The sequence below is a fragment of the Chiloscyllium plagiosum genome, unplaced genomic scaffold, assembly GCF_037043375.1.
Source record: "Chiloscyllium plagiosum isolate Xiang-an unplaced genomic scaffold, Cpla_swu_hap1 HiC_scaffold_39, whole genome shotgun sequence".
Classification (NCBI taxonomy): domain Eukaryota; kingdom Metazoa; phylum Chordata; class Chondrichthyes; order Orectolobiformes; family Hemiscylliidae; genus Chiloscyllium; species Chiloscyllium plagiosum.
The window spans coordinates 61415020-61441695 of NW_028270177.1; the positions used below are offsets into that span (position 1 = coordinate 61415020).

General features: G+C 42.6%; 4 non-coding genes across 4 annotated transcripts; all 4 read left to right on the forward strand.

Annotated features, from left to right (window-relative positions):
* Nucleotides 1-12108: 12108 nt before the first annotated feature.
* Nucleotides 12109-12190, forward strand: trnal-aag (transfer RNA leucine (anticodon AAG)). The gene has a single exon. It is a non-coding gene; the product is annotated as a tRNA-Leu (tRNA).
* Nucleotides 12191-17497: 5307 nt separating this feature from the next.
* On the forward strand, nucleotides 17498-17579 carry trnal-aag (transfer RNA leucine (anticodon AAG)). Its single transcript has one exon. It is a non-coding gene; the product is annotated as a tRNA-Leu (tRNA).
* Nucleotides 17580-23411: 5832 nt separating this feature from the next.
* On the forward strand, nucleotides 23412-23493 carry trnal-aag (transfer RNA leucine (anticodon AAG)). The gene has a single exon. It is a non-coding gene; the product is annotated as a tRNA-Leu (tRNA).
* Nucleotides 23494-26368: 2875 nt separating this feature from the next.
* trnal-aag (transfer RNA leucine (anticodon AAG)) lies at nucleotides 26369-26450 on the forward strand. The gene has a single exon. It is a non-coding gene; the product is annotated as a tRNA-Leu (tRNA).
* The last annotated feature ends 226 nt before the right edge of the window (nucleotides 26451-26676 follow it).

The window sequence follows — 26676 nt, forward strand, 5'->3', positions numbered from 1 at the left end:
AAGCAGAAATGAACGCAATATTCCAAGTGTGGTCTAACCAGGGCCCTATAAAGCTGCAGCATAACCTCCTGGCTCTGAAACTCAATCCCCCAGCTAATGAAAGCCAACACACCATACGCCTTCTTGAGAACCCTATCATCTTGAGTGGCAACTTTGAGGGCACTATGGATATGGTCCCCAAGGTCCCTCTGTTCCTCCACACTGCCAGGAATCCTGCCTTTAACCCTGTATTGTGCATTCAAATTTGAAATTCCAAAATGAATCACTCACACTTTCCCAGATGGCACTCCATCCGCCATTTCTCAGCCCAGCTCTGCATCCTGTCAATGTCCTATTACAACCTTCAACAGCCTTCCATACGATCCACCACTCCACGAAACTTTGTGTCATCGGCAAACTTACTAACCCACACTTCCACTTCCTCATCCAAGTTATTTATAAAAATCACAAAGAGCAGAAGTCCCAGAACAGAATCTTGCAGAACACCACTCGTCACCATGCTCCAAGCTGAATAGTTTCCATCTACTGTGACTCTGTCATCTGTGGGCCAGCCAATTTATTATCTGGACAGACAGGTTTCCTGTATCCCATGTCTCCATACTTTCTGAATGATTCTACCATAGGATCCATATCAAACAATTTGCTAAAATCCATATACATCACATACACTGTTCTGCCATCAACGTGTTTTGTCACATCTTTAAAGAATTCATTAATGTTTGTGAGGCATAACCTGCTCCATGCTGACTATACTATTCCAAATAATCATAAATCCTGTCTTTCAGAATCCTTTCCAGTAATTTGCCCACAACTGATGCAAGACTGACTTGTCTATAATTTCCAGGATTATCCCAATCCCTTTCTTGAACAAGAGAATAATGGTTTCCACCATCCGGTGGAACTCCAGTGGACAGTGAGGATGCAAAGATCTTTGCGAAATGCACAGCAATCCCTTCCCTTGCTTCCCATAACGACCTTAGTTTCATCCGTTCTGGCCCAGGAGACTTATCTATCCCCATGTTTTGCAATATTTTCAGCACATCCTCCATCTTAATATCAACCTGTTGGAGCATATCAACCATTAAGGACCTCCCATACCTCTTCCAACTCGTGGCCCACGTTCCCTTCACTGTTAGGGGTATAAATGTGGAATTATGTCTCAGTACTGAATTAATGTAACGATATTGCAGTCTATAACGTCTCAATTACAGTGACTATCAAATTGTATTTTAAATGAGGAAACAAATTTGAATTGATTTGGTTATATTTCACTTCATGCTAACAATAAGAGTTTCCTTTTCGAATTCGTAAAACTTACTTACAATTCATCTCACTTTTATGTACAGAAAGTAGAATTGACATCTGTTTGTTCCTTTCTTTATCAAAGACTGTTAATTTTGAATTTGTAGATGTTGTGCATTCTTGGAAGGAAGAGAAATTGTCTTCAGCTGAATATTCACATTGAATGACTGCTGCATTTTTAAAAAAAAATCAACGTACAATGATCACACAGTCAATTTGTCGTTTGAAGAATTGTCATGAGAATCCTATTTACTTAAGAACATCATTCCTTTACTCTACTGTTAATGTAAATTACTATTTCATTTCCAGTCCATTACACACACAAACTACTTAATTAATTCCCACTCCAATTACTACAATAAACAGCTGATTAGTTTTCATTTGAGTAACCACATTAAATATGCCATTACACTCCTGCCCGTCCTGGGTGGGAACATTTTCAAAGGAGCTTGTGGAGCTGTGGTAGTGTCTCTACTACAAGACCAGGAGGCAAAGTTTCAAATTACACCTTCAATTGAGCTGTATCAGAACAACTCTGAATGTTGATTAGCAAATAACTAAGCACAGACTTTTCAATCCAACATTAGATCTGCTTCTATCTATTATTCGTTGCAATAATCACAAAATCTGATTGTTATTTTTGTCACATTACCAAGAAATATGTGTGCAGGTATCCTCCACTTTGAAAAAGTTTGTTTTACGGCACTTTGCTTTTCCAAAATAATTACCTTAATACGTGTTTTCTCTCGCTGAAATAAATCCAAAGTGGATTTTTGCTTTTAGGAAATTGGGGGATTTTTTCCCATACAAATTAATGCTTTTTCGATTTACACCATTTCAGCTCATGAAAGGTTTCATTGCAATGCTCTACTTTCGGATAGCGGGGGATACCTGTATCTAATTACGTTGCCTATAAGTTCCTAAAGAATATTTGAGAATGTTGCAGAAATGGCGCAGAATTTGGGTGGCACGGTGGCTCAGTGGTTAGCACTGCTGCCTCAATCCTGTGTGGCAACTGTCTGTGTCGAGTTTGCACATGCCCCCTGTGTCTGCGTAAGTTTTCTCCAGGTACTCCGGTTTCCTCCCACAGTCCAAAGATATGCAGGTTAGGTGAATTGGCCATTCTAAATTGCCCGTAGCGTTAGATGGGTTAGTCAGGGGTAAATGTAGGGGAATGGGTCTGGGTGGGTTTCTCTTTGGAGAGTTGGTGTGGATTTGTTGGGCCGAAGGGCCTGTTTCCACATTCTAGGGAATCTAATGTAATCTAAAGGTTAAAATGTCTAAATCCAATTGATCATTCCTTTTTGTTTGGACTTGCCCCTTTGAAAAAATCGAAACACATGAAACATTATTCTTTCATACTATAAATTTGAAATAAAGTTGATTTCTTCTTCAGTAAACTAACAAATCCCACTACCTATTTCTTGTCAGTCAACTGATTAACTACTTTGTAAACTTGAATGTCTACAGCATCTACAGATCTTTCCGTTTTTATTTATAATTAATGTTAGAATTCTAAAAAAGAAAACTGTTTCAGTGCTTTCAAAGTAGCTTACTTTGATGTTGATTAAATATTCATTAAGATCAGTAAACAGGATTAAAACAAGGTAACTAGGTTGATAGAAACCTAATGGTCATTATCAAACAGAATTATATTTTCATTCAAAAATGCAGGCGATTCAAGAATTCTCTCTTCTTTCCATTGTATTTCTTGGAGAGAAAGGTAATTTATAATTTGTCAAATTTTAACCGCAATCAGTGGTTAGATGTTTGGGACAGAATTAGACAGAACGTGAATAGATAATGAATGTGATTATCCTTTTTAGTGAAAGGTACAATCCATGACATTTGGTAGAAAGAAGAAATGTGACACACTTGTGAAATATTGTACATTGACAAATAATTTCGGATAAAAGCTGTAACATTTCTGTATCTTCAAATCACTTTTTCATAAATTGAACTAAAAATTTAAAAACAATGTGCATGAATTGGGAAAGAAGAAAAGGTATTAAAGATGACAAATCAGCTAAAAGCAAATTCCCTTTTTCCAAACATGTGGTATTTAATTAAATCATTGGAAATTTCATGGATATTTAGCAAGAACTACAATAAATGTGAACAATGAAGTGAAATATAATCAAATCAATCTAACTAAGTTTCCACCCATGAAATTAAATTTAGCTATGTTTGGGAGATTGTAGAGTGCAATGTGTTTTTGAGTAAATCGATGTACTAAGCCATAGTGTTTCATATTACAATGAAAAACAGATTATTTATTCCAGGTCAACACACCCACGATACAAACAATGACTTGCATTCCAGCACTCGCAGTAAATACCTTATTCTTTCTTATTTGAATACGCTCAGGAATCATGACGTTAACGTTCAGACGTATAAATCAAGTCATGTCTGATTTCTTTTCACACCAATAATTACTGTTCATCTCTACACATTACGTAGTTACATAACAACCTGACAGTTCTCATCATTAATATGGTGCAATTAACTTTTTGTAATCCAGATTGTAGCCAAAAAATATTTTAATATTGTTCAAATACAGTATATCCAGCTTTAAGTATTATATTATGGCACAGTACATCAACTGATGCAACCATATTACATTGTAGTTTCCAATTCATCGAAAGCAGTTTTTTATTGTAATATTGCAGTCCCAGTTGATTTTTAGTTCAATAATGGAATCCTATTGGTTTTTCTTTTAATAGTGGATTCCTGTTGACTTGCTTTGATTAGAATTCAATTCAATACAAACATGAATTGTGTTTCAAATGATCCCACTAAGACCTACATCTTTTACATACTAAAATTCTTTTAAAATTTTTATGAAGTTTGTTGCATGCAAGAAAAAGTGCAGTTGCATCCATTTGTTTGTTCGTTCAACAAACACACTAAATGTTCAATTCTTGGAAGTCCTACATTTTGAAAAAGGAAAGTTGTCTTCAGGTAAAATATCACATTAAATGCCTGTTTCCTTTTTCAAATCATGTTCTTCAAAGTGATTATTATTTTAATTTTAATTGTAAAAAAAGGATGCTTTGAATATGTTGTTTTTTTCATTTTTATTTCAACATTATTTATCAATGTGCAATAATTACACAATTATACAAATCCTTTTTAAACCACATGTCATTCACTGCATCTTTTATTCACTATAAATTCACTTTCACTGTCAGTTTATTTTCTTCCTAATTCTGACACAAATATCTAAACATTGATCAGAATAATAATTATATAATTTAAAATAGCATAGCTCTACAAGGAAATCAATGGATCAAAATAAAATGCTTGCATTTCTTCCATTATTGAGCAAAAAGAAAATTTTGTTCAATAATCACTGAATGGATTTTTTTTGTGTGTGTGTTCGGTCTTTAAACCTGTATTGTATTCCTTTGTTTACCAACCTTCATGACTATCCAATCAACATCGCAGCAAAGTGCTGATAAGATATTGAATCACTTTATTTGCTTCCATTACAACATTAATTATCCATTCATTATCATTGCAATTATTACACAATTATTTCAATTAGTCTTTCTATCAAATGTTGTGAGATTCACATTTTATGTTAATCATTTGTATCTTAGCATGAATACTACAATATAAAATCCATTTTTTCAGCTCAACTATCCCACAATGGAACCAATGACTTCCCATCAAATACTCTTTGTAAATATCTGATATTTACCCATTTGAATAATCACAATAATCTCAGACTTTAAAATTCAGAAAACTATAATTACCTTTTATTGGAATAATTCCTGTTTGTTTCTATACATTGCTCAGTCACACAGCAAGATGAGATTTCTCATTATTCTTAAACAGACTGATAGGATTTTGACAATCCAACTGTTGCTAATATCTAATAATTGTTCAATCTAGTATGATATATCAATGTGGAATTCCAACTCAGTATATGAACAAATATAAAATTATGGCAGTGTATAATCTCTCAATCATTGTGAGCATCAAGTTTTATTTTAATGATGGCAACACTGTTGAATTGTCTTTCAAATCAACATGAGTTTTTAATCTGTCGTTCATTCCAATAATTACAATGCTATTTAATTTCTTCAGGCCACATAGAAAAGCATACATTTAATTCTGCTGGTTCGGTATTCCTTCGAAAATATTTGAGAATGTTGCTGTCTTAAAGAAGAAAGAGTTGAAGTAAGGATATTCATCAATTCTTTTTCCAAAAAGCTTTGCTCAAACAACTAAAACATATAAAAGCTTATTCTCCATGAAAAGAAAATCAATTTCTTCTTCAATAAAATAATTAAATGTCATTTCCTATTATTCATCAATCAGCTGATTTCCTGCATTTGTAACTAAATGTTGTATTTTTTCTAATGTCTTTATATCCTTTACTCAAAGTTATTTTTAAATTATTGTTTAGGTTATGAATTGTCTGAATTTTTTTTAAAAAATTCACTCACCTATGTACACTGAATGTCAGATTGGAATGTTTCGAAAATATCGGAGTATTTTCATTTGAAAGTTGACTTTGTGTAACTCGCATTTATAGCATGATGGTCTAAGTGTGTTTCCAAAGCAATGCTAGCATCAAAATTTCATTAATTTTAAATAAGATCATTGACACCAAATTATTCCATCTGCATTATTGAAATCAGTGCTCACACAAAACACAGCACATTGGGGAACACAGATCTTCATGAGCATCTAATTACTGTTCAGTAGAGTAACCGAAGTATTTTATTGTTCCTGAGAGCAATTACCACGGTAAACTTTTGGCCCTCAGTCCATCCAATAAATGCAAGCTATATCTTACATTTCAGCTCAGTAATTAAACACAATGTCTGCTGCTTAAAACAACAATTACACTTTTGAATGAATATTGACTGTAATACTAAGAAATAAATCTATTTCATGCTGAAAATCTTTTACATTTTCTTGTTCTTTCCTGTGTGCAAGAAAAAGCTCATGTTGCACACATTTTACTGGATTACTCAACAACACTAAATTTTGAATTTTTGGCAGTCCTGCATTTCTGGAAAATGGGAAGTGGTCTTCAGCTGACATGTCACATTAAAGACTGCTTCTTTAATTCATGCGTGCTGCAAACTATTTATTGTTTTCGTTTCATAAGTAGAAACTTGTTTTGAACTTGTTCCAGTCTTGTCATTCTTATTTTAATGTTATATGTCAATGTACATTGATGACGTATTTATGAAAATTTCTTTTCAGTCAAATGTCATTTGAAGTAGCTTTTGTTCAGTGTAATGTTCACTTTGACTCTATGCACTTTTCTTCCTAGTTCTGACACAAATATATGAACATTGATAAGTTTATCAATAATAACAATGCTCCTCATAGAAACCAATACATTTTTTCATGTATTCCCTGCATTTTTGAGCAAAAAAAAATTCTGTTCAACATTCGGTGAATGGTTCTTATTTTTCATCTATCCTTAAAGCCAGCTACTATATTTTAATCCACAGGGTGTTACCAGTCTTAATTAATATCCAACCAAGGTCACAGCAAAATGCTATTAAAATAATGCTATCGCCCCACAGTAAGATAAGCAAGAGATATCTTTGTAATATTTACGTGCTACATCTTTCCTAGGGCAATAATCAAACTAAAATATTTACAGCTGAGAATGCTCATAGTAATCAATTCCAGCTTCGGGCAACTGTCTGTATGGAGTTTGCACATTCTCTCCGTATCTGTCTGGGTTTGCCCTGGTTTCTTCCCACAGTCCGAAGATGTGTAGGTCAGGTGAATTGGCTGTGCTAAATTGCCCATAGTGTTAGGTGCATTAGTCAGAGGGAACTGGGACTGGGTGGGCTACTCTTCGGAGTGTCGGTGTAGATTTGTTGGCCCGAAAGCCCAGTTTCCACACTGTGGGAAATCTAATCTAAAAAAATTCAAAGCATGTATTGAGATGACGCAAGTTCACGGTATGGGCAATCCAGTTCAATCACCCGAACAAAAGTGTAATTGTGACTCAGTACATTTTGATCAGATCCCCATTAAACTTAATCAGCTGTTTTTTTTTCCAGAGACAATATTCAAAGCAATTTCTCTATAAATGCCGTTGACTGTATTTTTCTGATACCTATGTTCTTTATCCACTTATTTTCTTTGTTATTCTGTCATAAATGTCAAAACATTAATGACACAAAAATTGCAACAATTACATATGGTAATTCTACAAGAATAGCAGCAACACGAAGCTCAGAATTCTTCGATAACTGAGAGTTTTAAATGACAGCACAATTCTGATCAATACTTGCTACGTGTCAGTTTTTATCGAACTCATCATACCAGTATTTTAATTCTCAGTTCACTGACTTTACTAAATATCTAATCGACATCAGAGCAAACTCGTTGGGAAATATTGTACAATTTACTTTGTCAGAATTCTAAAATTAATAGTCAATTCATTGTCATTCCAACAGTCATACAGAAATTTAGTTGATGTTTTGTAACATGCATCGCGAAATTCATATAATAGCTGACTCCATTATTTATTAGTGCCAGTATTACAATGAAAGATATATCTTTTATTTCAGGTCAACAAATCCACAAACCAACTAATCATTTCCCATCATGCACTAACGGCATTTGAATGTTCACAGTAATCGTTGAATTAATATTGGGCCTTATCAGTTAAGACACTGCTGAATGTTTTGCATTCCAATAATTACTGCTCAGTTCTACACATTATGGATAGCAATATGAGATTTTTAATCATTTCCAAGTTTGCTGTGAACTGTTTACAAGAACAATTGTTGCTAATATGTAATATTTAATAATTGTTCAAGTCCTGTGTGTCTAATTGTGGCTCCTATCCCTCTAGACCCTTCCTATCCAGAAATTCATCCGGTTGCCTTTGAAATCTTCTGAGTGTACGAGCCTCCTCCACTTCCTCTGGTAGCTCATTCCAAACACGCACAGCCTTCTGTGGGAAAGGTGCCTCAGGTCTCTCTTAAAATTTTAGCATTCTCATCTTAAACCTATGCTCTCTAGTTTTCAACTCGCCCCACCTTGGGTAAACAACTTAAACACTCAGTTTACAAACTTTCCATACTGACTCACCCTGCAGTCCAAACATTGTAACCATGACAACATCCTTGTCTATATTCTGTAAGCAATTTTACGTGATATTCTAACCTTTTCGATGATGCCAATAACGCTGGACAACAACGAGCTATTGGAGACAGAAAGATAAAGCATAGAACGGCAGCAAGTGTTAGTGCTGGACACCGCAGAACAGCAACAGCTCCCGGCGCGACTTGTTTCTGAAGTGTCATGGTTATCACGTTCGCCTTTCACAGGAAAGGTTCCCCAGTATGAAACTGGGCAGAAACAGCCCTGTTCCCAACAGGAGCCTTTTAGATGAGCGGGAATGGAGCTTTCTTGCTTGCTTTGCCATTCGCAAACCTGGCTTTGAGTTTGCTCACGCAAGCCTGCTCTCGGGGTGAAAAGTAATGCAATTCCATTTAATTATTGGGCGAAACGTTGTGAAGGTTTTCTCCAACCTGGTTCTGAACATACGCCATTCTGTTTGAGAGTGCAGTTCCCGCGTTCTGATCATTCCACGAAAAGCAGTACCGCATTTGCATTCCTTGCGCAGGCGGCCCGTTTCCAAGGCAGGGAAGAAGCTGATGCGCTGGTGTCACAGTGCACCACGGATTCCTGAGCTAGTCTGTCTGTCAAATGTACCGCAAAGTCTCCCAATGATGGGCTATCATTAGCTGCTGCAAAATTGATATTGCAGACGAACACACAGGCAGAAGTGCGAGTCGGAGAGAGATCATGGAACCCTTTTCACGTGACTTTGCATCTGTTGTTATGCAGGAGCACAATTGGAAGCGCAAGAAAATGGGCAGCTTTGCCGGTTGGTAGTTGGCCGAGCGGTCTCATTCGCTGGATTCATGCTCTAAACTCGACAGTGCTCTCGTCAAGGGCGGGGTCCGAATCCCTCCGCTACCATTTTCGTTAATCAACTCCAACGGCGCACCCTTGTTATAATGCAGTTTCTACCCCTGGTGCATTTCTGTTTAAGAAAGAAGGAAAATGGTATTGCTTCCCGGGGAATTAACTGTGGTGTCGGGAAGTTCTGTGCTGTCATGATCGTGTTCGCCTCCCGCGCGGAAAGTCGCAAGCAGCTCTAGTGTTGCTTCACGTTCCAGGCAAGTTGAGTTTTTACTGGAACAGAATGGAGACTGTTATTTCATCGCGGTTGTGAAACAAAGTCCTTCGGTGACTCGATTCGTCGTTATTTGGTTTTCTGGCCAATGAGAAAATCGTTCCAATGAATTTCGTTGTCATATGATATTTAATTTCTCCCATTTCCTTCATTTCCGTCCTGGGTACATCGGAAGGGAAAGGGAATCTAATCGAGACTGTGATTGGTGAAATTCACTTTTTTATGGCCCATTCTTATTGTGTTCTTTCTTTCTCTCTTTTCAGCATTGTCTGGGAACTGGTGGTGCACTCAGGCTCCAGTATGTTTGAAAGAGCAGTTTGGAATTGCCCTGTTGTTAGTTGTGAGATTACTTTATGACTCATGCCCCCGGCCTGTCTCACATTTAGCATTCATGCTCGCTATGTCTGAAAATGCATTTGGTTTGCCAGTTTTGTTTGTGTTCCGTGTTAAATGCTTTCTGTTTTGCGATTCGCTCAATACATTACGAATTAACAGGGTTTCTGAGGTAACTTCCAGCTGCAAAAATCCTCAACTGAGAATCTGGGAAAATTTCCCGGAGTATGGTCAGTCGGAGCAAAAGAAAGGAAGTCGTTCGTTTCTGCAGTGTCTTACAACGCTACCTTTATCGTGAGCAGTCGAACAGACGAAATGATTGTGCCACAGACTGCGACGTCAAGCTCCGCGAAAAAGTAATCCTTTACAGCCGGTGTAAGCAACACAATGTTATTGGCGCACACCGCGTGGAAACAGATACTTCGGTGTATCTCGTCCATGCTCACCACATAGCCAAAATTAAAGAAGTCCCATTAAACAACGAGCGATTGGAAACAGAAAGATGAAAGGTAAAATGGCTTCAACTTTCAGTGCTGGGTGCCATTGAGCCTTAGCAGTGGCGACTGCGCCTTGTTTCTGTAGTGTAGTGGTCATCACGTTCGCCTGACGCGCGAAAGGTCCCCAGTTAGAAACTGCTTTGATCTTCAACTGCAGCATATTACATGGACAGGAGCGGAGTTTTCTTGCTTGCTTTCCCATCTGCAAACCTGCCTTCGAATTTGCTTGAACAAATCGGCTCTCGCAGTGAAATGTAATGCAACTCCATTTAATTACTGTGCAAAGCATTGTAAAGTTTTTCTCCAACCTGGTTGTGATCATGTGCCATTCTGTTTGAGAGTGTAGTTACTGCCTTCTGATCCTTCCACGAAAAGCAGTGCCGCACTTGCATTCCTTGCGCAGGCGGCCGGTTCAAAGGCAGGGAAGAAGCTGATGCGCTGGTGTCACAGCGCACCACGGATTCCTGAACTAGTCTGTCTGTCAAATGTACCCACAAAGTCGTCTATGAAGGACATCATTTGGAAGCTGTCTGTCGTTATTCAACGTGCGTGAGTTGTTACCAGAGGTCCTGAATCACGTTTTGGAGCAGTTCGCACGTTAGTGGCTCATTCAATTAGCAACAGCAATGAAAGAAATTACACTCTCAGAGGAACCTCTGGACCTGTGCTTTGATAGCGCCCCGAGATCTAACCACGTTGGAACTGAAACGGAGGAATCGACAGAGAGGCTACAGAATGACATCGCATCCATTTGGTTTTCTTTAAATCACTGACGAACAGGAAAATGTTAACTGGGAGGGCGAGTGGGGAAGTGAGGCAGTTGCAGCTCTGGTGAAATTCCTTCTTTGTGATTCACTCAGCAACCAGAGACGTGAAGGTGACTCAGGCGTGAGAGCTCTTCACATCGAGAACAAAAAGCACTCAAGGGCAGTTAGCACCTCTTCCGGAGTGGAGGTGGGGTGATGTAATTATCTTTTGACTTCTGTTACTTTGTTCAGAAACTGCCTTTTAGATTGACGTGAACAGAGACTGCATTTCTAATAAGCACCGTGGAGTTTAGCAAAATTTATTGAGTCGCTTCTCCTCGAATCCCACACAGGTTTCCTACTCAGTTGGTATCCATGTGGCTCATGTCCAGGAATTAACATCTCTGCAGCAAATTGCACGGTTAATGTAAAAGGCAAGGAATGTGGCATCTCGAACTGGCTCCGAGGTCAGAGCATCCTCACAATGTGTTCTGTCGTTCTCGGAATGTAATGCTACCTCCGGTTTTAGGGTGGAGAACATTCTTTGGGACTCTTATTTTGCAAAACAGACACAGTGACTGTAACTATGCTGCACAGTATGATGTGGAACACGGCCTGCTCAGCTTTGTGCATTTTCCCTGTAGTCCGGTGTGTTTCGTGTTCGGTGTAAACGTGAAAGGTGTCCTGTTTCGAGCAATGGGTGAAATCATTTAGCAAAGCAAGAATCGAAATTGCAGTAATGTCAAGCAGCTCATGGTAATTTGACCAATATCATAACCGATCATATGTTCTCACGCACTCACAGATACATTTGTAGCTGAAAAGAGTCTGAGAAGATAGACTCAGCATACCATTGATTTTTGTCTGGATTGATGGGCTATCATTATCTGCTGCGAAATTGATATTGTAGACGGGCACATCCCAGCAGCTGTGCGAGTCGGAGAGGGGAAATGGAACCCTTTTCACGTGACTTTGCATGTGTTGTTATGCAGGAGCACAATTGGAAGTGCAAGAAAATGAGCGGCCGCGGGCGGCTGGTAGTGTGGCCGAGCGGTTTAAGGCGCTGGATTAAGGCTCCAGTCTCGACAGAGGCGTGGGTTCGAATCCCACCGCTGCCATTTCTGCTGATCAACTCCAACGACGCCGCTTGTTCCAATGCGGTTTCGACCCCTGCTGCATTTCTGTTTGAAACAGAAGAAAAATGAGTTTGCTTCCCGTGGAATTAACTGTGGTGTGGTAAAGTGCCGAATTTTCCGAAGTGTCTGTGCTGTCATGATCGTGTTCGCCTCCCGCGCGGAAAATCGCAAGCAGCTCTGCTGTTGCTTTACGTTCCACGCAAGTTGAATTTTTACTGGAACCGAATGGAGACTGTTATTTCATCGCTGTTGTGAAACAAAGTCATACGGTGACTCGACTCGTCGTTATTTGGTTTTCGGGCCAATGAGAAAATCGTTCCAATGAATTTCGATGTCATTTGTTATTGAATTTCTCCCATTTACTTCATCTCCGTCCTGGAGACATCGGAAGGGAAAGGTAATCTAATCGAGACTGTGATTGGTGAATTCACTTTTTATGGACCACTCTTGTTATGTTCTTTCTTTCTCTCTTTTCAGCATTGTCTCGGAAGTGGTGGTGCACTCAGTCTCCAGTATGTTTGAAAGAGAAGTTTGGAATTGCCCTGTTGTTAGTTGTGAGATTCCTTTATGGCTCATGCCCCCGGATTGTCTCACATTTAGCATTCATGCTCGCTGTGTCTGAAAATGCATTTGGTTTGCCAGTTTTGTTTGTGTTCCGCGTTAAATGCTTCCTGTTTTGCGATTCGCTCAATACATTACGAATTAACAGGGTTTCTGAGGTAACTTACAGCTGCAAAAGTCCTCAACTGAGAATCTGGGAAAATTTCACTGAGTATGGTCAGTCGGAGCAAAAGTAAGGAAGTCGTTCGTTTCTGCAGTGTTTCACAATACGACCTTTCCCGTGAGCAGTCGAACAGACTAAATGATTGTGCCACAGACTGCGACGGCAAGCTCCGCTAAAAAGTAATCCTTTAAAGCCGGTGTAAGCAACACAACGTTATTGGGGTACACCGCGTGGAAACAGATACTTCGGTGTATCTCGTCCATGCTCACCACATCGCCAAAATTAAACAAGTCCCATGAAACAACGAGCTATTGGAAACAGAAAGGTGAAAGGTAAAATGGCTTCAACTGTCAGTGCTGGATGCCACTGAGCCGCAGCACGGCTGGCTGAGGCTAGTTTCTGTAGTGTAGTGGTCATCACGCTCGCCTTGCACGCGAAAGGTGCCCATTTCGAAAGTGCGCAGAAACTGCTTTGTTCTTCAACTGCGGCCTTTTACATGGTCAAGAACGGAGTTTTCTTGCTTGCTTTCCCATCTGCAAACCTGCCTTCGAATTTGCTTGAACAAATGTGCTCTCGTAGTGAAATGTAATGCAAATCCATTTAATTACTGTGCAAAGCATTGTAAAGTTTTTCTCCAACCTGGTTCTGTTCATATGCCATTCCGTTTGAGAGTGTAGTTACCGCCTTCTGATCCTTTCACGAAGAGCAGTTCCGCATTTGCATTCCTTGCGCAGGCGGCCCGGTTCAAAGACAGGGAAGAAGCTGATGCGCTGGTGTCACAGCGCACCACGGATTCCTGAACTAGTCTGTCTGTCAAATGTACCCCAAAGCCGTCTCTGAAAGACCTCATTTGGAAGCTGTCTGTCGTTATTCAACGTGCGAGAGTTGGCACCAGAGGTCCTGAAGCATGTTTTGGAGCAGTTCGCACGTTAGTGGCTCATTCAATCAGCAACAGCAACGAAAGAAATTACACTCTCAGAGGAACCTCTGGACCTGTGCTTTCATAGCGTCGCTAGTTTTAAGTGCGCCCCGAGATCTAAGCCACGTCGGAACTGAAACGGAGGAATCGACAGAGAGGCTACAGAATGACATCGCATCCATTTGGTTTTCTTTAAATCACTGACGAGCAGGAAAATGTAAACTGGGAGGGCGAGTGGGGAAGTGAGGCAGTTGCATCTCTGGTGAAATTGCTCAGCTTTGTGCATTTTCCCTGTAGTCCGGTGTGTTTCGTGTTCGGTGTAAACGTGAAAGGTGTCCTGTTTCGAGCAATGGGTGAAATCATTTAGCAAAGCAAGAATCGAAATTGCAGTAATGTCAAGCAGCTCATGGTAATTTGACCAATATCATAACCGATCATATGTTCTCACGCACTCACAGATACATTTGTAGCTGAAAAGAGTCTGAGAAGATAGACTCAGCATACCATTGATTTTTGTCTGGATTGATGGGCTATCATTATCTGCTGCGAAATTGATATTGTAGACGGGCACATCCCAGCAGCTGTGCGAGTCGGAGAGGGGAAATGGAACCCTTTTCACGTGACTTTGCATGTGTTGTTATGCAGGAGCACAATTGGAAGTGCAAGAAAATGAGCGGCCGCGGGCGGCTGGTAGTGTGGCCGAGCGGTTTAAGGCGCTGGATTAAGGCTCCGGTCTCGACAGAGGCGTGGGTTCGAATCCCACCGCTGCCATTTCTGCTGATCAACTCCAACGACGCCGCTTGTTCCAATGCGGTTTCGACCCCTGCTGCATTTCTGTTTGAAACAGAAGAAAAATGAGTTTGCTTCCCGTGGAATTAACTGTGGTGTGGTAAAGTGCCGAATTTTCCGAAGTGTCTGTGCTGTCATGATCGTGTTCGCCTCCCGCGCGGAAAATCGCAAGCAGCTCTGCTGTTGCTTTACGTTCCACGCAAGTTGAATTTTTACTGGAACCGAATGGAGACTGTTATTTCATCGCTGTTGTGAAACAAAGTCATACGGTGACTCGACTCGTCGTTATTTGGTTTTCGGGCCAATGAGAAAATCGTTCCAATGAATTTCGATGTCATTTGTTATTGAATTTCTCCCATTTACTTCATCTCCGTCCTGGAGACATCGGAAGGGAAAGGTAATCTAATCGAGACTGTGATTGGTGAATTCACGTTTTATGGACCACTCTTGTTATGTTCTTTCTTTCTCTCTTTTCAGCATTGTCTCGGAAGTGGTGGTGCACTCAGTCTCCAGTATGTTTGAAAGAGAAGTTTGGAATTGCCCTGTTGTTAGTTGTGAGATTCCTTTATGGCTCATGCCCCCGGATTGTCTCACATTTAGCATTCATGCTCGCTGTGTCTGAAAATGCATTTGGTTTGCCAGTTTTGTTTGTGTTCCGCGTTAAATGCTTCCTGTTTTGCGATTCGCTCAATACATTACGAATTAACAGGGTTTCTGAGGTAACTTACAGCTGCAAAAGTCCTCAACTGAGAATCTGGGAAAATTTCACTGAGTATGGTCAGTCGGAGCAAAAGTAAGGAAGTCGTTCGTTTCTGCAGTGTTTCACAATACGACCTTTCCCGTGAGCAGTCGAACAGACTAAATGGTTGTGCCACAGACTGCGACGGCAAGCTCCGCTAAAAAGTAATCCTTTAAAGCCGGTGTAAGCAACACAACGTTATTGGGGTACACCGCGTGGAAACAGATACTTCGGTGTATCTCGTCCATGCTCACCACATCGCCAAAATTAAACAAGTCCCATGAAACAACGAGCTATTGGAAACAGAAAGGTGAAAGGTAAAATGGCTTCAACTGTCAGTGCTGGATGCCACTGAGCCGCAGCACGGCTGGCTGAGGCTAGTTTCTGTAGTGTAGTGGTCATCACGCTCGCCTTGCACGCGAAAGGTGCCCATTTCGAAAGTGCGCAGAAACTGCTTTGTTCTTCAACTGCGGCCTTTTACATGGTCAAGAACGGAGTTTTCTTGCTTGCTTTCCCATCTGCAAACCTGCCTTCGAATTTGCTTGAACAAATGTGCTCTCGTAGTGAAATGTAATGCAAATCCATTTAATTACTGTGCAAAGCATTGTAAAGTTTTTCTCCAACCTGGTTCTGTTCATATGCCATTCCGTTTGAGAGTGTAGTTACCGCCTTCTGATCCTTTCACGAAGAGCAGTTCCGCATTTGCATTCCTTGCGCAGGCGGCCCGGTTCAAAGACAGGGAAGAAGCTGATGCGCTGGTGTCACAGCGCACCACGGATTCCTGAACTAGTCTGTCTGTCAAATGTACCCCAAAGCCGTCTCTGAAAGACCTCATTTGGAAGCTGTCTGTCGTTATTCAACGTGCGAGAGTTGGCACCAGAGGTCCTGAAGCATGTTTTGGAGCAGTTCGCACGTTAGTGGCTCATTCAATCAGCAACAGCAACGAAAGAAATTACACTCTCAGAGGAACCTCTGGACCTGTGCTTTCATAGCGTCGCTAGTTTTAAGTGCGCCCCGAGATCTAAGCCACGTCGGAACTGAAACGGAGGAATCGACAGAGAGGCTACAGAATGACATCGCATCCATTTGGTTTTCTTTAAATCACTGACGAGCAGGAAAATGTAAACTGGGAGGGCGAGTGGGGAAGTGAGGCAGTTGCAGCTCTGGTGAAATTCCTTCTTTGTGATTCACTCAGCAACCAGAGACGTGAAGGTGACTCAGGCGTGAGAGCTCTTCACATCGAGAACAAAAAAGCACTCAAGGGCAGTTAGCACCTCTTCCGGAGCGGGGTGTGTGTGAGCTAATTACCTTATGACTTCTGTTACGATGTTCAGAAAGTGCCTTTTAGATTGATGTGAACAGAGACTGCATTTCTAATAAGCACCGTGGAGTTTAGCAAAATTTATTGAGTCGCTTCTCCTCGAATCCCACACAGGTTTCCTACTCAGTTGGTATCCATGTGGCTCATGTCCAGGAATTAACATCTCTGCAGCAAATTGCACGGTTAAGGTAAAAGGCAAGGAAAGTGGCATCTCGAACTGGCTCCGAGGTCAGAGCATCCTCACAATGTGTTCTGTCGTTCTCGGAATGTAATGCTACCTCCGGTTTTAGGGTGGAGAACATTCTTTGGGACTCTTATTTTGCAAAACAGACACAGTGACTGTAACTATGCTGCACAGTATGATGTGGAACACGGCCTGCTCAGCTTTGTGCATTTTCCCTGTAGTCCGGTGTGTTTCGTGTTCGGTGTAAACGTGAAAGGTGTCCTGTTTCGAACAATGGGTGAAATCATTTAGCAAAGCAAGAATCGAAAGTGCAGTAATGTCAAGCAGCTCATGGTAATTTGACCAATATCATAACCGATCATATGTTCTCACGCACTCACAGATACATTTGTAGCTGAAAAGAGTCTGAGAAGATAGACTCAGCATACCATTGATTTTTGTCTGGATTGATGGGCTATCATTATCTGCTGCGAAATTGATATTGTAGACGGGCACATCCCAGCAGCTGTGCGAGTCGGAGAGGGGAAATGGAACCCTTTTCACGTGACTTTGCATGTGTTGTTATGCAGGAGCACAATTGGAAGTGCAAGAAAATGAGCGGCCGCGGGCGGCTGGTAGTGTGGCCGAGCGGTTTAAGGCGCTGGATTAAGGCTCCAGTCTCGACAGAGGCGTGGGTTCGAATCCCACCGCTGCCATTTCTGCTGATCAACTCCAACGACGCCGCTTGTTCCAATGCGGTTTCGACCCCTGCTGCATTTCTGTTTGAAACAGAAGAAAAATGAGTTTGCTTCCCGTGGAATTAACTGTGGTGTGGTAAAGTGCCGAATTTTCCGAAGTGTCTGTGCTGTCATGATCGTGTTCGCCTCCCGCGCGGAAAATCGCAAGCAGCTCTGCTGTTGCTTTACGTTCCACGCAAGTTGAATTTTTACTGGAACCGAATGGAGACTGTTATTTCATCGCTGTTGTGAAACAAAGTCATACGGTGACTCGACTCGTCGTTATTTGGTTTTCGGGCCAATGAGAAAATCGTTCCAATGAATTTCGATGTCATTTGTTATTGAATTTCTCCCATTTACTTCATCTCCGTCCTGGAGACATCGGAAGGGAAAGGTAATCTAATCGAGACTGTGATTGGTGAATTCACTTTTTATGGACCACTCTTGTTATGTTCTTTCTTTCTCTCTTTTCAGCATTGTCTCGGAAGTGGTGGTGCACTCAGTCTCCAGTATGTTTGAAAGAGAAGTTTGGAATTGCCCTGTTGTTAGTTGTGAGATTCCTTTATGGCTCATGCCCCCGGATTGTCTCACATTTAGCATTCATGCTCGCTGTGTCTGAAAATGCATTTGGTTTGCCAGTTTTGTTTGTGTTCCGCGTTAAATGCTTCCTGTTTTGCGATTCGCTCAATACATTACGAATTAACAGGGTTTCTGAGGTAACTTACAGCTGCAAAAGTCCTCAACTGAGAATCTGGGAAAATTTCACTGAGTATGGTCAGTCGGAGCAAAAGTAAGGAAGTCGTTCGTTTCTGCAGTGTTTCACAATACGACCTTTCCCGTGAGCAGTCGAACAGACTAAATGATTGTGCCACAGACTGCGACGGCAAGCTCCGCTAAAAAGTAATCCTTTAAAGCCGGTGTAAGCAACACAACGTTATTGGGGTACACCGCGTGGAAACAGATACTTCGGTGTATCTCGTCCATGCTCACCACATCGCCAAAATTAAACAAGTCCCATGAAACAACGAGCTATTGGAAACAGAAAGGTGAAAGGTAAAATGGCTTCAACTGTCAGTGCTGGATGCCACTGAGCCGCAGCACGGCTGGCTGAGGCTAGTTTCTGTAGTGTAGTGGTCATCACGCTCGCCTTGCACGCGAAAGGTGCCCATTTCGAAAGTGCGCAGAAACTGCTTTGTTCTTCAACTGCGGCCTTTTACATGGTCAAGAACGGAGTTTTCTTGCTTGCTTTCCCATCTGCAAACCTGCCTTCGAATTTGCTTGAACAAATGTGCTCTCGTAGTGAAATGTAATGCAAATCCATTTAATTACTGTGCAAAGCATTGTAAAGTTTTTCTCCAACCTGGTTCTGTTCATATGCCATTCCGTTTGAGAGTGTAGTTACCGCCTTCTGATCCTTTCACGAAGAGCAGTTCCGCATTTGCATTCCTTGCGCAGGCGGCCCGGTTCAAAGACAGGGAAGAAGCTGATGCGCTGGTGTCACAGCGCACCACGGATTCCTGAACTAGTCTGTCTGTCAAATGTACCCCAAAGCCGTCTCTGAAAGACCTCATTTGGAAGCTGTCTGTCGTTATTCAACGTGCGAGAGTTGGCACCAGAGGTCCTGAAGCATGTTTTGGAGCAGTTCGCACGTTAGTGGCTCATTCAATCAGCAACAGCAACGAAAGAAATTACACTCTCAGAGGAACCTCTGGACCTGTGCTTTCATAGCGTCGCTAGTTTTAAGTGCGCCCCGAGATCTAAGCCACGTCGGAACTGAAACGGAGGAATCGACAGAGAGGCTACAGAATGACATCGCATCCATTTGGTTTTCTTTAAATCACTGACGAGCAGGAAAATGTAAACTGGGAGGGCGAGTGGGGAAGTGAGGCAGTTGCAGCTCTGGTGAAATTCCTTCTTTGTGATTCACTCAGCAACCAGAGACGTGAAGGTGACTCAGGCGTGAGAGCTCTTCACATCGAGAACAAAAAAGCACTCAAGGGCAGTTAGCACCTCTTCCGGAGCGGGGTGTGTGTGAGCTAATTACCTTATGACTTCTGTTACGATGTTCAGAAAGTGCCTTTTAGATTGATGTGAACAGAGACTGCATTTCTAATAAGCACCGTGGAGTTTAGCAAAATTTATTGAGTCGCTTCTCCTCGAATCCCACACAGGTTTCCTACTCAGTTGGTATCCATGTGGCTCATGTCCAGGAATTAACATCTCTGCAGCAAATTGCACGGTTAAGGTAAAAGGCAAGGAAAGTGGCATCTCGAACTGGCTCCGAGGTCAGAGCATCCTCACAATGTGTTCTGTCGTTCTCGGAATGTAATGCTACCTCCGGTTTTAGGGTGGAGAACATTCTTTGGGACTCTTATTTTGCAAAACAGACACAGTGACTGTAACTATGCTGCACAGTATGATGTGGAACACGGCCTGCTCAGCTTTGTGCATTTTCCCTGTAGTCCGGTGTGTTTCGTGTTCGGTGTAAACGTGAAAGGTGTCCTGTTTCGAACAATGGGTGAAATCATTTAGCAAAGCAAGAATCGAAATTGCAGTAATGTCAAGCAGCTCATGGTAATTTGACCAATATCATAACCGATCATATGTTCTCACGCACTCACAGATACATTTGTAGCTGAAAAGAGTCTGAGAAGATAGAGTCAGCATACCATTGATTTTTGTCTGGATTGATGGGCTATCATTATCTGCTGCGAAATTGATATTGTAGACGGGCACATCCCAGCAGCTGTGCGAGTCGGAGAGGGGAAATGGAACCCTTTTCACGTGACTTTGCATGTGTTGTTATGCAGGAGCACAATTGGAAGTGCAAGAAAATGAGCGGCCGCGGGCGGCTGGTAGTGTGGCCGAGCGGTTTAAGGCGCTGGATTAAGGCTCCGGTCTCGACAGAGGCGTGGGTTCGAATCCCACCGCTGCCATTTCTGCTGATCAACTCCAACGACGCCGCTTGTTCCAATGCGGTTTCGACCCCTGCTGCATTTCTGTTTGAAACAGAAGAAAAATGAGTTTGCTTCCCGTGGAATTAACTGTGGTGTGGTAAAGTGCCGAATTTTCCGAAGTGTCTGTGCTGTCATGATCGTGTTCGCCTCCCGCGCGGAAAATCGCAAGCAGCTCTGCTGTTGCTTTACGTTCCACGCAAGTTGAATTTTTACTGGAACCGAATGGAGACTGTTATTTCATCGCTGTTGTGAAACAAAGTCATACGGTGACTCGACTCGTCGTTATTTGGTTTTCGGGCCAATGAGAAAATCGTTCCAATGAATTTCGATGTCATTTGTTATTGAATTTCTCCCATTTACTTCATCTCCGTCCTGGAGACATCGGAAGGGAAAGGTAATCTAATCGAGACTGTGATTGGTGAATTCACTTTTTATGGACCACTCTTGTTATGTTCTTTCTTTCTCTCTTTTCAGCATTGTCTCGGAAGTGGTGGTGCACTCAGTCTCCAGTATGTTTGAAAGAGAAGTTTGGAATTGCCCTGTTGTTAGTTGTGAGATTCCTTTATGGCTCATGCCCCCGGATTGTCTCACATTTAGCATTCATGCTCGCTGTGTCTGAAAATGCATTTGGTTTGCCAGTTTTGTTTGTGTTCCGCGTTAAATGCTTCCTGTTTTGCGATTCGCTCAATACATTACGAATTAACAGGGTTTCTGAGGTAACTTACAGCTGCAAAAGTCCTCAACTGAGAATCTGGGAAAATTTCACTGAGTATGGTCAGTCGGAGCAAAAGTAAGGAAGTCGTTCGTTTCTGCAGTGTTTCACAATACGACCTTTCCCGTGAGCAGTCGAACAGACTAAATGATTGTGCCACAGACTGCGACGGCAAGCTCCGCTAAAAAGTAATCCTTTAAAGCCGGTGTAAGCAACACAACGTTATTGGGGTACACCGCGTGGAAACAGATACTTCGGTGTATCTCGTCCATGCTCACCACATCGCCAAAATTAAACAAGTCCCATGAAACAACGAGCTATTGGAAACAGAAAGGTGAAAGGTAAAATGGCTTCAACTGTCAGTGCTGGATGCCACTGAGCCGCAGCACGGCTGGCTGAGGCTAGTTTCTGTAGTGTAGTGGTCATCACGCTCGCCTTGCACGCGAAAGGTGCCCATTTCGAAAGTGCGCAGAAACTGCTTTGTTCTTCAACTGCGGCCTTTTACATGGTCAAGAACGGAGTTTTCTTGCTTGCTTTCCCATCTGCAAACCTGCCTTCGAATTTGCTTGAACAAATGTGCTCTCGTAGTGAAATGTAATGCAAATCCATTTAATTACTGTGCAAAGCATTGTAAAGTTTTTCTCCAACCTGGTTCTGTTCATATGCCATTCCGTTTGAGAGTGTAGTTACCGCCTTCTGATCCTTTCACGAAGAGCAGTTCCGCATTTGCATTCCTTGCGCAGGCGGCCCGGTTCAAAGACAGGGAAGAAGCTGATGCGCTGGTGTCACAGCGCACCACGGATTCCTGAACTAGTCTGTCTGTCAAATGTACCCCAAAGCCGTCTCTGAAAGACCTCATTTGGAAGCTGTCTGTCGTTATTCAACGTGCGAGAGTTGGCACCAGAGGTCCTGAAGCATGTTTTGGAGCAGTTCGCACGTTAGTGGCTCATTCAATCAGCAACAGCAACGAAAGAAATTACACTCTCAGAGGAACCTCTGGACCTGTGCTTTCATAGCGTCGCTAGTTTTAAGTGCGCCCCGAGATCTAAGCCACGTCGGAACTGAAACGGAGGAATCGACAGAGAGGCTACAGAATGACATCGCATCCATTTGGTTTTCTTTAAATCACTGACGAGCAGGAAAATGTAAACTGGGAGGGCGAGTGGGGAAGTGAGGCAGTTGCAGCTCTGGTGAAATTCCTTCTATGTGATTCACTCAGCAACCAGAGACGTGAAGGTGACTCAGGCGTGAGAGCTCTTCACATCGAGAACAAAAAAGCACTCAAGGGCAGTTAGCACCTCTTCCGGAGCGGGGTGTGTGTGAGCTAATTACCTTATGACTTCTGTTACGATGTTCAGAAAGTGCCTTTTAGATTGATGTGAACAGAGACTGCATTTCTAATAAGCACCGTGGAGTTTAGCAAAATTTATTGAGTCGCTTCTCCTCGAATCCCACACAGGTTTCCTACTCAGTTGGTATCCATGTGGCTCATGTCCAGGAATTAACATCTCTGCAGCAAATTGCACGGTTAAGGTAAAAGGCAAGGAAAGTGGCATCTCGAACTGGCTCCGAGGTCAGAGCATCCTCACAATGTGTTCTGTCGTTCTCGGAATGTAATGCTACCTCCGGTTTTAGGGTGGAGAACATTCTTTGGGACTCTTATTTTGCAAAACAGACACAGTGACTGTAACTATGCTGCACAGTATGATGTGGAACACGGCCTGCTCAGCTTTGTGCATTTTCCCTGTAGTCCGGTGTGTTTCGTGTTCGGTGTAAACGTGAAAGGTGTCCTGTTTCGAGCAATGGGTGAAATCATTTAGCAAAGCAAGAATCGAAATTGCAGTAATGTCAAGCAGCTCATGGTAATTTGACCAATATCATAACCGATCATATGTTCTCACGCACTCACAGATACATTTGTAGCTGAAAAGAGTCTGAGAAGATAGACTCAGCATACCATTGATTTTTGTCTGGATTGATGGGCTATCATTGTCTGCTGCGAAATTGATATTGTAGACGGGCACATCCCAGCAGCTGTGCGAGTCGGAGAGGGGAAATGGAACCCTTTTCACGTGACTTTGCATGTGTTGTTATGCAGGAGCACAATTGGAAGTGCAAGAAAATGAGCGGCCGCGGGCGGCTGGTAGTGTGGCCGAGCGGTTTAAGGCGCTGGATTAAGGCTCCAGTCTCGACAGAGGCGTGGGTTCGAATCCCACCGCTGCCATTTCTGCTGATCAACTCCAACGACGCCGCTTGTTCCAATGCGGTTTCGACCCCTGCTGCATTTCTGTTTGAAACAGAAGAAAAATGAGTTTGCTTCCCGTGGAATTAACTGTGGTGTGGTAAAGTGCCGAATTTTCCGAAGTGTCTGTGCTGTCATGATCGTGTTCGCCTCCCGCGCGGAAAATCGCAAGCAGCTCTGCTGTTGCTTTACGTTCCACGCAAGTTGAATTTTTACTGGAACCGAATGGAGACTGTTATTTCATCGCTGTTGTGAAACAAAGTCATACGGTGACTCGACTCGTCGTTATTTGGTTTTCGGGCCAATGAGAAAATCGTTCCAATGAATTTCGATGTCATTTGTTATTGAATTTCTCCCATTTACTTCATCTCCGTCCTGGAGACATCGGAAGGGAAAGGTAATCTAATCGAGACTGTGATTGGTGAATTCACTTTTTATGGACCACTCTTGTTATGTTCTTTCTTTCTCTCTTTTCAGCATTGTCTCGGAAGTGGTGGTGCACTCAGTCTCCAGTATGTTTGAAAGAGAAGTTTGGAATTGCCCTGTTGTTAGTTGTGAGATTCCTTTATGGCTCATGCCCCCGGATTGTCTCACATTTAGCATTCATGCTCGCTGTGTCTGAAAATGCATTTGGTTTGCCAGTTTTGTTTGTGTTCCGCGTTAAATGCTTCCTGTTTTGCGATTCGCTCAATACATTACGAATTAACAGGGTTTCTGAGGTAACTTACAGCTGCAAAAGTCCTCAACTGAGAATCTGGGAAAATTTCACTGAGTATGGTCAGTCGGAGCAAAAGTAAGGAAGTCGTTCGTTTCTGCAGTGTTTCACAATACGACCTTTCCCGTGAGCAGTCGAACAGACTAAATGGTTGTGCCACAGACTGCGACGGCAAGCTCCGCTAAAAAGTAATCCTTTAAAGCCGGTGTAAGCAACACAACGTTATTGGGGTACACCGCGTGGAAACAGATACTTCGGTGTATCTCGTCCATGCTCACCACATCGCCAAAATTAAACAAGTCCCATGAAACAACGAGCTATTGGAAACAGAAAGGTGAAAGGTAAAATGGCTTCAACTGTCAGTGCTGGATGCCACTGAGCCGCAGCACGGCTGGCTGAGGCTAGTTTCTGTAGTGTAGTGGTCATCACGCTCGCCTTGCACGCGAAAGGTGCCCATTTCGAAAGTGCGCAGAAACTGCTTTGTTCTTCAACTGCGGCCTTTTACATGGTCAAGAACGGAGTTTTCTTGCTTGCTTTCCCATCTGCAAACCTGCCTTCGAATTTGCTTGAACAAATGTGCTCTCGTAGTGAAATGTAATGCAAATCCATTTAATTACTGTGCAAAGCATTGTAAAGTTTTTCTCCAACCTGGTTCTGTTCATATGCCATTCCGTTTGAGAGTGTAGTTACCGCCTTCTGATCCTTTCACGAAGAGCAGTTCCGCATTTGCATTCCTTGCGCAGGCGGCCCGGTTCAAAGACAGGGAAGAAGCTGATGCGCTGGTGTCACAGCGCACCACGGATTCCTGAACTAGTCTGTCTGTCAAATGTACCCCAAAGCCGTCTCTGAAAGACCTCATTTGGAAGCTGTCTGTCGTTATTCAACGTGCGAGAGTTGGCACCAGAGGTCCTGAAGCATGTTTTGGAGCAGTTCGCACGTTAGTGGCTCATTCAATCAGCAACAGCAACGAAAGAAATTACACTCTCAGAGGAACCTCTGGACCTGTGCTTTCATAGCGTCGCTAGTTTTAAGTGCGCCCCGAGATCTAAGCCACGTCGGAACTGAAACGGAGGAATCGACAGAGAGGCTACAGAATGACATCGCATCCATTTGGTTTTCTTTAAATCACTGACGAGCAGGAAAATGTAAACTGGGAGGGCGAGTGGGGAAGTGAGGCAGTTGCAGCTCTGGTGAAATTCCTTCTTTGTGATTCACTCAGCAACCAGAGACGTGAAGGTGACTCAGGCGTGAGAGCTCTTCACATCGAGAACAAAAAAGCACTCAAGGGCAGTTAGCACCTCTTCCGGAGCGGGGTGTGTGTGAGCTAATTACCTTATGACTTCTGTTACGATGTTCAGAAAGTGCCTTTTAGATTGATGTGAACAGAGACTGCATTTCTAATAAGCACCGTGGAGTTTAGCAAAATTTATTGAGTCGCTTCTCCTCGAATCCCACACAGGTTTCCTACTCAGTTGGTATCCATGTGGCTCATGTCCAGGAATTAACATCTCTGCAGCAAATTGCACGGTTAAGGTAAAAGGCAAGGAAAGTGGCATCTCGAACTGGCTCCGAGGTCAGAGCATCCTCACAATGTGTTCTGTCGTTCTCGGAATGTAATGCTACCTCCGGTTTTAGGGTGGAGAACATTCTTTGGGACTCTTATTTTGCAAAACAGACACAGTGACTGTAACTATGCTGCACAGTATGATGTGGAACACGGCCTGCTCAGCTTTGTGCATTTTCCCTGTAGTCCGGTGTGTTTCGTGTTCGGTGTAAACGTGAAAGGTGTCCTGTTTCGAGCAATGGGTGAAATCATTTAGCAAAGCAAGAATCGAAATTGCAGTAATGTCAAGCAGCTCATGGTAATTTGACCAATATCATAACCGATCATATGTTCTCACGCACTCACAGATACATTTGTAGCTGAAAAGAGTCTGAGAAGATAGACTCAGCATACCATTGATTTTTGTCTGGATTGATGGGCTATCATTATCTGCTGCGAAATTGATATTGTAGACGGGCACATCCCAGCAGCTGTGCGAGTCGGAGAGGGGAAATGGAACCCTTTTCACGTGACTTTGCATGTGTTGTTATGCAGGAGCACAATTGGAAGTGCAAGAAAATGAGCGGCCGCGGGCGGCTGGTAGTGTGGCCGAGCGGTTTAAGGCGCTGGATTAAGGCTCCAGTCTCGACAGAGGCGTGGGTTCGAATCCCACCGCTGCCATTTCTGCTGATCAACTCCAACCACGGCGCTTGTTCCAATGCGGTTTCGACCCCTGCTGCATTTCTGTTTGAAACAGAAGAAAAATGAGTTTGCTTCCCGTGGAATTAACTGTGGTGTGGTAAAGTGCCGAATTTTCCGAAGTGTCTGTGCTGTCATGATCGTGTTCGCCTCCCGCGCGGAAAATCGCAAGCAGCTCTGCTGTTGCTTTACGTTCCACGCAAGTTGA